The sequence below is a fragment of the Electrophorus electricus genome, unplaced genomic scaffold, assembly GCF_041902795.1.
Source record: "Electrophorus electricus isolate QZ-2024a unplaced genomic scaffold, ASM4190279v1 Scaffold134, whole genome shotgun sequence".
In the NCBI taxonomy this organism is placed as follows: Eukaryota; Metazoa; Chordata; class Actinopteri; order Gymnotiformes; family Gymnotidae; genus Electrophorus; species Electrophorus electricus.
In genome coordinates, this window is record NW_027658416.1 from 10,001 (window position 1) to 20,000 (window position 10,000).

Sequence of the window (10,000 nt, forward strand, 5' to 3'; positions counted from 1 at the left end):
TTTGATCGACTTCTCGGCGCTCCGCCAAGGCCCGCGAGGAGCCCCGGCGGGGCCGATCCGAGGACCTCACTAAACCATCCGATCGGTAGTAGCGACGGGCGGTGTGTACAAAGGGCAGGGACTTAATCAACGCGAGCTTATGACCCGCGCTTACTGGGAATTCCTCGTTCATGGGGAATAATTGCAATCCCCAGTCCCCATCACGAATGGGGTTCAGCGGATTACCCGCACCTCTCGGTGTAGGGTAGGCACACGCTGATCCAACCATTGTGGCGCGCGTGCAGCCCCGGACATCTAAGGGCATCACAGACCTGTTATTGCTCCATCTCGCGTGGCTGAACGCCACTTGTCCCTCTAAGAAGTTTGACGCCGACCGCGGAGGGCCGCGTAACTATTTAGCATGCCGGAGTCTCGTTCGTTATCGGAATTAACCAGACAAATCGCTCCACCAACTAAGAACGGCCATGCACCACCACCCACAGAATCGAGAAAGAGCTATCAATCTGTCAATCCTTTCCGTGTCCGGGCCGGGTGAGGTTTCCCGTGTTGAGTCAAATTAAGCCGCAGGCTCCACTCCTGGTGGTGCCCTTCCGTCAATTCCTTTAAGTTTCAGCTTTGCAACCATACTCCCCCCGGAACCCACAGACTCGTGGTTTCCCTCACGCTGCCCGGCGGGTCATGGGAATAACGCCGCCGGATCGCGGGTCGGCATAGTTTACGGTCGGAACTACGACGGTATCTGATCGTCTTCGAACCTCCGACTTTCGTTCTTGATTAATGAAAACATTCTTGGCAAATGCTTTCGCTTTCGTCCGTCTTGCGCCGGTCCAAGAATTTCACCTCTAGCGGCGCAATACGAATGCCCCCGGCCGTCCCTCTTAATCATGGCCCTGGTTCAGGAAACCCACAAAATAGAACCGGAGTCCTATTCCATTATTCCTAGCTCAGGTATTCAGGCGAGAAGCGGGCCCGCTTTGAACACTCTAATTTTTTCAAAGTAAACGCTCCGAGCCCCGTCCGGACACCCAGCCAAGGGCATCCGGGGGGCACCGGGAGACAGGGTCTGAGACAGGCGGTGGCACGCCTCGCGGCGGACCGCCAGCCCACTCCCGACATCCAACTACGAGCTTTTTAACTGCAGCAACTTTAATATACGCTATTGGAGCTGGAATTACCGCGGCTGCTGGCACCAGACTTGCCCTCCAATGGGTCCTCACCCATGGGTTTAGGATACGCTCATTCCGATTACAGGGCCTCGAAAGAGACCTGTATCGTTATTTTTCGTCACTACCTCCCCGTGTCGGGAATGGGTAATTTGCGCGCCTGCTGCCTTCCTTGGATGTGGTAGCCGTTTCTCAGGCTCCCTCTCCGGAATCGAACCCTGATTCCCCGTTACCCGTGGTCACCATGGTAGCCGACTATGGTACCATCGAAAGTTGATAGGGCAGACATTCGAATGAGACGTCGCCGCCGCGGAGGGCGCGCGATCGGCCCGAGGTTATCTAGAGTCACCAAAGCGGCCGGGGGGCCCGAGCCCCCCGGATGGGTTTTGGGTCTGATAAATGCACGCATCCCCCGAAGGGTCAGCGCTCGTTTGCATGTATTAGCTCTAGAATTACCACAGTTATCCGAGTAACGTGTGGAGCGATCAAAGGAACCATAACTGATTTAATGAGCCATTCGCAGTTTCACTGTACCGGCCGTGTGCACTTAGACCTGCATGGCTTAATCTTTGAGACAAGCATATGTTACTGGCAGGATCAACCAGGTAGTTTGCACCGTGGTCTGGGATGAACCACGAGTGACATCCGCCTCCCCTTCCGGGGGCTAGGAAGCAGCGGGTTGTAAGTGCGTGCGCCGTCAGGTCCAGACGCCATACAGGGCTACCCAGGACAGCTTCCGCGGCCAGTGTAAACGTGCTCGCGCACCGCCCTCTGGCCTTCGGACGCCGACCTCTCACCTTGATGCAAAGCTGTCCCATCCGGTCATGCCCGCACCGTACCCCGTCCACCTCCTCCGGAGGTGCGGACGGCCGACTCCAGGTGCTTTCGGCGTTCCCTCTCTTCACGCCGTTTTGATTTTCGTGGGCCGCTGGTGGGGGGACAAGGGAAAGACCTCGTCGAATTCCCTCCCCCCTAGCCTCGCTCAACCTACGTTTCGTGATGTAACCAAGAAGAGTGATTCGTGGGCCCAGGTAGTTTTGAAGAGGAGGCCAACAAAGCAGGGCACTCCCTTCCTCCCAAACCACAGACACCAGTATAGGACAACTGAGTAGACAGACTGGCCGTCTGAGTCTCCCCCAGAGAGTTCTGGGATGGGTTACAAATAACCCCCACCCCCCATCAGAGGCTTGACCCGCTAGAACCAGGGAGGATCTGTCAAAACCGCTCTCCACATCAGAAGTTCTGGATCAGCCGGGGCTGGTCGGCAGACGTCCACCTAAGGCCGTGGCCTAACCCCGTGTGGGGGGATAGCGCTCGCACCCGTACACGTGGACACCCGCTCGTCAAATGGCTGGCTCCTCACTTACCGTAGGGGGAATGGTTTGCCTACCCCTGGCGGGTCTGGTACTCCACTCTACCAAACAAGGAAGCAACACACCAATAGACCCCTGCAACACCGGGCAGCTTTGGGCAGTGTCACTACACTCCTCCTTGTTCTTCACGTTCCTTCCGTGGTGATTTTTTTTTTTTTTTCGTGGCCATTGCCGTGCATGGCTTCCCCATCGCTTTGCATGCTCTCCATTGCCTCGTGCTGCTTCACCATTGGTCTCACCTGGAGACCGAAGCCGCTCTCCCAGTAACCCGATGGTACCTGGCCAGAAAACCCCGTGCCCGATTTCATCTAGGACAAGGGCCAAACCACAGACCGTGCCCGTCCAGGGTCAACCCCTGGTCGGACAGGCCTGGTGGGTCGATACCATGGATGTGGCAGGCCGACGAGAATCCACTGGTACATTTACAAACACGCCCACCCTGGTGGCATGGCTGTACGACCCATCGTCGAAGCACGCTGCGGCGGACTGAGCCATTGGATCCAGTTGCCTGGGCGTACACTCAGCCCAACAGACGCACTCGGGTCGGGGAGAGCAAAGCAGACTGTGTGCCTGGATGTGCCCACTTCCATAGGGGAATCGGCATGATGGTTCACTTAACCCGAGGAGGGCTCCCCTCGCGGGATAAGCACCCCCCTCGGGGGATGGGGGGGGGGGGGGGGCATCCAGAGCACACCACTTTCCGGTAGGGGACAGGCGTTTGATCATGTGTCCGAGGGAGAGCTCCCCTTGCCGGCCGAACACCCCTCGGACTCCCCTTGGGCTTCCAGAGAACGCCACTGGATGAATTTAGTGCTTGGACCCCATTGATTCTCTTTGCTCTCCCATATACCCGACGGGACCTATTTGCAAAACCCCGTGCCAACCAGACCTCCAGGAAGGGGGCTGGCGGCTAACCATGCCCAGCAGGGTGCACCCTGGTCGGACACTTTGGGAGGGTCGAGAGCCTGGAAGTGCCACCCGGGGGAGTAATTCTGATTTCCGTTTTAATGCACTCAGGGACAGCCCGAGGACCTCTGTAGTGCACCTGAGGCGGACTGAGCCGTCGGGTCCAGGGGTCTGGAGTTCGGAACCTCCAGGGTTCACCTGGCTGTTCTCTTAGCCCGGCAGGGTGCACCCTGGTCGGACACTTCGGGAGGGTCGAGAGCCTGGATGTGCCACCCCGACGAGTAATGAGTTTTCCCTTCGTATCTCTTCCGGACCAGGTCCGATTCGCACGAAACTCGCTGGGCATGGCCAGGAGCGCCCCCTGCTGCCCACGCCACCGTCCCCGCGCTTCTACTCCCGAGGGCCGAGGAGACAGCGAAGCGTGGGTCGGGTCGCCTGCTTCCAGGGTCTCCCTGGTACTCTCCAGTCTCCCGAGTCCATCGGGTCCGACCTCGTATTTTTAGCCCAGACGGGGAATGAGAAAGGGGCCCCCGACCGCCCGAGGGCGGGCGCTCGCTTCTCAGCCTAGGAACGTCCGATTCCCACGAAACTTTTACGCCAGACGTTCCTGGCAGCGAGCGCGTTCAAAGGTGACCCGCGCTGCTTCTCTCCTCCCAAGGGCCGAAGAGATATTCGTCTTCAAACCCGACCGGCCCTGTGTTTGCCGCCCCGGCGGTTTTAAAAAATCATAGCGTAAAAACGGTGGGTGCGCTTCGCCTGCCGCTTGGACAGCGTTAAACGGCAGCCCCGGCTCTTTCCAAAGGGCCCTCAACCGACTTTCTGCTCCCAAGGAGCCCAGAGATATGAAACCGATAAATCAAAACCCCGTGCCAACCAGACCTCCAGGAAGGGGGCTGGCGGCTAACCATGCCCGGCAGGGTGCACCCTGGTCGGACGCTTTGGGAGGGTCGAGAGCCTGGATGTGCCACCCCGACGAGTAATGAGTTTTCCCTTCGTATCTCTTCCGGACCAGGTCCGATTCGCACGAAACTCGCTGGGCATGGCCAGGAGCGCCCCCTGCTGCCCACGCCACCGTCCCCGCGCTTCTACTCCCGAGGGCCGAGGAGACAGCGAAGCGTGGGTCGGGTCGCCTGCTTCCAGGGTCTCCCTGGTACTCTCCAGTCTCCCGAGTCCATCGGGTCCGACCTCGTATTTTTAGCCCAGACGGGGAATGAGAAAGGGGCCCCCGACCGCCCGAGGGCGGGCGCTCGCTTCTCAGCCTAGGAACGTCCGATTCCCACGAAACTTTTACGCCAGACGTTCCTGGCAGCGAGCGCGTTCAAAGGTGACCCGCGCTGCTTCTCTCCTCCCAAGGGCCGAAGAGATATTCGTCTTCAAACCCGACCGGCCCTGTGTTTGCCGCCCCGGCGGTTTTAAAAAATCATAGCGTAAAAACGGTGGGTGCGCTTCGCCTGCCGCTTGGACAGCGTTAAACGGCAGCCCCGGCTCTTTCCAAAGGGCCCTCAACCGACTTTCTGCTCCCAAGGAGCCCAGAGATATGAAACCGATAAATCAAAACCCCGTGCCAACCAGACCTCCAGGAAGGGGGCTGGCGGCTAACCATGCCCGGCAGGGTGCACCCTGGTCGGACGCTTTGGGAGGGTCGAGAGCCTGGATGTGCCACCCCGACGAGTAATGAGTTTTCCCTTCGTATCTCTTCCGGACCAGGTCCGATTCGCACGAAACTCGCTGGGCATGGCCAGGAGCGCCCCCTGCTGCCCACGCCACCGTCCCCGCGCTTCTACTCCCGAGGGCCGAGGAGACAGCGAAGCGTGGGTCGGGTCGCCTGCTTCCAGGGTCTCCCTGGTACTCTCCAGTCTCCCGAGTCCATCGGGTCCGACCTCGTATTTTTAGCCCAGACGGGGAATGAGAAAGGGGCCCCCGACCGCCCGAGGGCGGGCGCTCGCTTCTCAGCCTAGGAACGTCCGATTCCCACGAAACTTTTACGCCAGACGTTCCTGGCAGCGAGCGCGTTCAAAGGTGACCCGCGCTGCTTCTCTCCTCCCAAGGGCCGAAGAGATATTCGTCTTCAAACCCGACCGGCCCTGTGTTTGCCGCCCCGGCGGTTTTAAAAAATCATAGCGTAAAAACGGTGGGTGCGCTTCGCCTGCCGCTTGGACAGCGTTAAACGGCAGCCCCGGCTCTTTCCAAAGGGCCCTCAACCGACTTTCTGCTCCCAAGGAGCCCAGAGATATGAAACCGATAAATCAAAACCCCGTGCCAACCAGACCTCCAGGAAGGGGGCTGGCGGCTAACCATGCCCGGCAGGGTGCACCCTGGTCGGACGCTTTGGGAGGGTCGAGAGCCTGGATGTGCCACCCCGACGAGTAATGAGTTTTCCCTTCGTATCTCTTCCGGACCAGGTCCGATTCGCACGAAACTCGCTGGGCATGGCCAGGAGCGCCCCCTGCTGCCCACGCCACCGTCCCCGCGCTTCTACTCCCGAGGGCCGAGGAGACAGCGAAGCGTGGGTCGGGTCGCCTGCTTCCAGGGTCTCCCTGGTACTCTCCAGTCTCCCGAGTCCATCGGGTCCGACCTCGTATTTTTAGCCCAGACGGGGAATGAGAAAGGGGCCCCCGACCGCCCGAGGGCGGGCGCTCGCTTCTCAGCCTAGGAACGTCCGATTCCCACGAAACTTTTACGCCAGACGTTCCTGGCAGCGAGCGCGTTCAAAGGTGACCCGCGCTGCTTCTCTCCTCCCAAGGGCCGAAGAGATATTCGTCTTCAAACCCGACCGGCCCTGTGTTTGCCGCCCCGGCGGTTTTAAAAAATCATAGCGTAAAAACGGTGGGTGCGCTTCGCCTGCCGCTTGGACAGCGTTAAACGGCAGCCCCGGCTCTTTCCAAAGGGCCCTCAACCGACTTTCTGCTCCCAAGGAGCCCAGAGATATGAAACCGATAAATCAAAACCCCGTGCCAACCAGACCTCCAGGAAGGGGGCTGGCGGCTAACCATGCCCGGCAGGGTGCACCCTGGTCGGACGCTTTGGGAGGGTCGAGAGCCTGGATGTGCCACCCCGACGAGTAATGAGTTTTCCCTTCGTATCTCTTCCGGACCAGGTCCGATTCGCACGAAACTCGCTGGGCATGGCCAGGAGCGCCCCCTGCTGCCCACGCCACCGTCCCCGCGCTTCTACTCCCGAGGGCCGAGGAGACAGCGAAGCGTGGGTCGGGTCGCCTGCTTCCAGGGTCTCCCTGGTACTCTCCAGTCTCCCGAGTCCATCGGGTCCGACCTCGTATTTTTAGCCCAGACGGGGAATGAGAAAGGGGCCCCCGACCGCCCGAGGGCGGGCGCTCGCTTCTCAGCCTAGGAACGTCCGATTCCCACGAAACTTTTACGCCAGACGTTCCTGGCAGCGAGCGCGTTCAAAGGTGACCCGCGCTGCTTCTCTCCTCCCAAGGGCCGAAGAGATATTCGTCTTCAAACCCGACCGGCCCTGTGTTTGCCGCCCCGGCGGTTTTAAAAAATCATAGCGTAAAAACGGTGGGTGCGCTTCGCCTGCCGCTTGGACAGCGTTAAACGGCAGCCCCGGCTCTTTCCAAAGGGCCCTCAACCGACTTTCTGCTCCCAAGGAGCCCAGAGATATGAAACCGATAAATCAAAACCCCGTGCCAACCAGACCTCCAGGAAGGGGGCTGGCGGCTAACCATGCCCGGCAGGGTGCACCCTGGTCGGACGCTTTGGGAGGGTCGAGAGCCTGGATGTGCCACCCCGACGAGTAATGAGTTTTCCCTTCGTATCTCTTCCGGACCAGGTCCGATTCGCACGAAACTCGCTGGGCATGGCCAGGAGCGCCCCCTGCTGCCCACGCCACCGTCCCCGCGCTTCTACTCCCGAGGGCCGAGGAGACAGCGAAGCGTGGGTCGGGTCGCCTGCTTCCAGGGTCTCCCTGGTACTCTCCAGTCTCCCGAGTCCATCGGGTCCGACCTCGTATTTTTAGCCCAGACGGGGAATGAGAAAGGGGCCCCCGACCGCCCGAGGGCGGGCGCTCGCTTCTCAGCCTAGGAACGTCCGATTCCCACGAAACTTTTACGCCAGACGTTCCTGGCAGCGAGCGCGTTCAAAGGTGACCCGCGCTGCTTCTCTCCTCCCAAGGGCCGAAGAGATATTCGTCTTCAAACCCGACCGGCCCTGTGTTTGCCGCCCCGGCGGTTTTAAAAAATCATAGCGTAAAAACGGTGGGTGCGCTTCGCCTGCCGCTTGGACAGCGTTAAACGGCAGCCCCGGCTCTTTCCAAAGGGCCCTCAACCGACTTTCTGCTCCCAAGGAGCCCAGAGATATGAAACCGAAAAATCAAAACCCCGTGCCAACCAGACCTCCAGGAAGGGGGCTGGCGGCTAACCATGCCCGGCAGGGTGCACCCTGGTCGGACGCTTTGGGAGGGTCGAGAGCCTGGATGTGCCACCCCGACGAGTAATGAGTTTTCCCTTCGTATCTCTTCCGGACCAGGTCCGATTCGCACGAAACTCGCTGGGCATGGCCAGGAGCGCCCCCTGCTGCCCACGCCACCGTCCCCGCGCTTCTACTCCCGAGGGCCGAGGAGACAGCGAAGCGTGGGTCGGGTCGCCTGCTTCCAGGGTCTCCCTGGTACTCTCCAGTCTCCCGAGTCCATCGGGTCTGACCTCGTATTTTTAGCCCAGACGGGGAATGAGAAAGGGGCCCCCGACCGCCCGAGGGCGGGCGCTCGCTTCTCAGCCTAGGAACGTCCGATTCCCACGAAACTTTTACGCCAGACGTTCCTGGCAGCGAGCGCGTTCAAAGGTGACCCGCGCTGCTTCTCTCCTCCCAAGGGCCGAAGAGATATTCGTCTTCAAACCCGACCGGCCCTGTGTTTGCCGCCCCGGCGGTTTTAAAAAATCATAGCGTAAAAACGGTGGGTGCGCTTCGCCTGCCGCTTGGACAGCGTTAAACGGCAGCCCCGGCTCTTTCCAAAGGGCCCTCAACCGACTTTCTGCTCCCAAGGAGCCCAGAGATATGAAACCGAAAAATCAAAACCCCGTGCCAACCAGACCTCCAGGAAGGGGGCTGGCGGCTAACCATGCCCGGCAGGGTGCACCCTGGTCGGACGCTTTGGGAGGGTCGAGAGCCTGGATGTGCCACCCCGACGAGTAATGAGTTTTCCCTTCGTATCTCTTCCGGACCAGGTCCGATTCGCACGAAACTCGCTGGGCATGGCCAGGAGCGCCCCCTGCTGCCCAGGCCTGGCTCTGGGCCTGGGCACACTTCATTCACTTTGTACCTTTAAATCATACTACTACTACCACCAGACTTCCAGGCCCAAGAGGTCAAACACAGTCATGCCCAGCAAAGTAGCTCTGGGCCTGGGCACACTTCATTCACTTTGTACCTTTAAATCATACTACTACTACCACCAGACTTCCAGGCCCAAGAGGTCAAACACATTCATGCCCAGCAAAGTAGCTCTGGGCCTGGGCACACTTCAATCACTTTGTGCCTTTAAATCATACTACTACTACCAGACTTCCAGGCCCAAGAGGTCAAACACAGTCATGCCCAGCAAAGTAGCTCTGGGCCTGGGCACACTTCATTCACTTTGTGCCTTTAAATCATACTACTACTACCACCAGAATTCCAGGGCCAAGAGGTCACACAGTCATACACAGCAAAGTAGCTCTGGGCCTGGGCACACTTCAAGAAGTTTGACCCTTTATATAAGCCTAGAAATAGACTTCCAGGGCCAAGAGGTCAACCACAGTCATGCACAGCAAAGTAGCTCTGGGCCTGGGCACACTTCAATCACTTTGTGCCTTTAAATCATACTACTACTACCACCAGACTTCCAGGCCCAAGAGTTCAAACACATTCATGCCCAGCAAAGTAGCTCTGGGCCTGGGCACACTTCAAGATGTTTGACCCTTTATATAAGCCTAGAAATAGACTTCCAGAGCCAAGAGGTCAAACACAGTCATGCCCAGCAAAGTAGCTCTGGGCCTGGGCACACTTCAATCACTTTGTGCCTTTAAATCATACTACTACTACTACCAGACTTCCAGACCCAAGAGGTCAAACACAGTCATGCCCAGCAAAGTAGCTCTGGGCCTGGGCACACTTCAAGAAGTTTGACCCTTTATATAAGCCTAGAAATAGACTTCCAGGCCCAAGAGTTCAAACACATTCATGCCCAGCAAAGTAGCTCTGGGCCTGGGCACACTTCAATCACTTTGTGCCTTTAAATCATACTACTACTACCAGACTTCCAGGCCCCAGAGGTCAAACACAGTCATGCCCAGCAAAGTAGCTCTGGGCCTGGGCACACTTCAAGAAGTTTGACCCTTTATATAAGCCTAGAAATAGACTTCCAGGCCCAAGAGGTCAAACACAGTCATGCCCAGCAAAGTAGATCTGGGCCTGGGCACACTTCAATCACTTTGTGCCTTTAAATCATACTACTACTACCACCAGACTTCCAGGCCCTGGATGTCACACCTTCATGCCTAGCAAGGTTGCTTTACACCTGCGCACACTTCAGACCGTTTCACTCTTTTAATCATTCAAAGTA

The 10,000-nt window shown here is 58.5% G+C and overlaps 1 non-coding gene across 1 annotated transcript in view; it reads right to left on the reverse strand.

Annotated features, from left to right (window-relative positions):
• Window positions 1-1,771, reverse strand: part of LOC145654563 (18S ribosomal RNA) — a 1,839-nt gene extending 68 nt beyond the window's left edge. The window contains exon 1 of the ribosomal RNA XR_014120776.1: window positions 1-1,771. This exon is cut by the window's left edge and continues 68 nt beyond it. This is a non-coding gene — a ribosomal RNA (18S ribosomal RNA).
• Window positions 1,772-10,000: the final 8,229 nt, after the last annotated feature.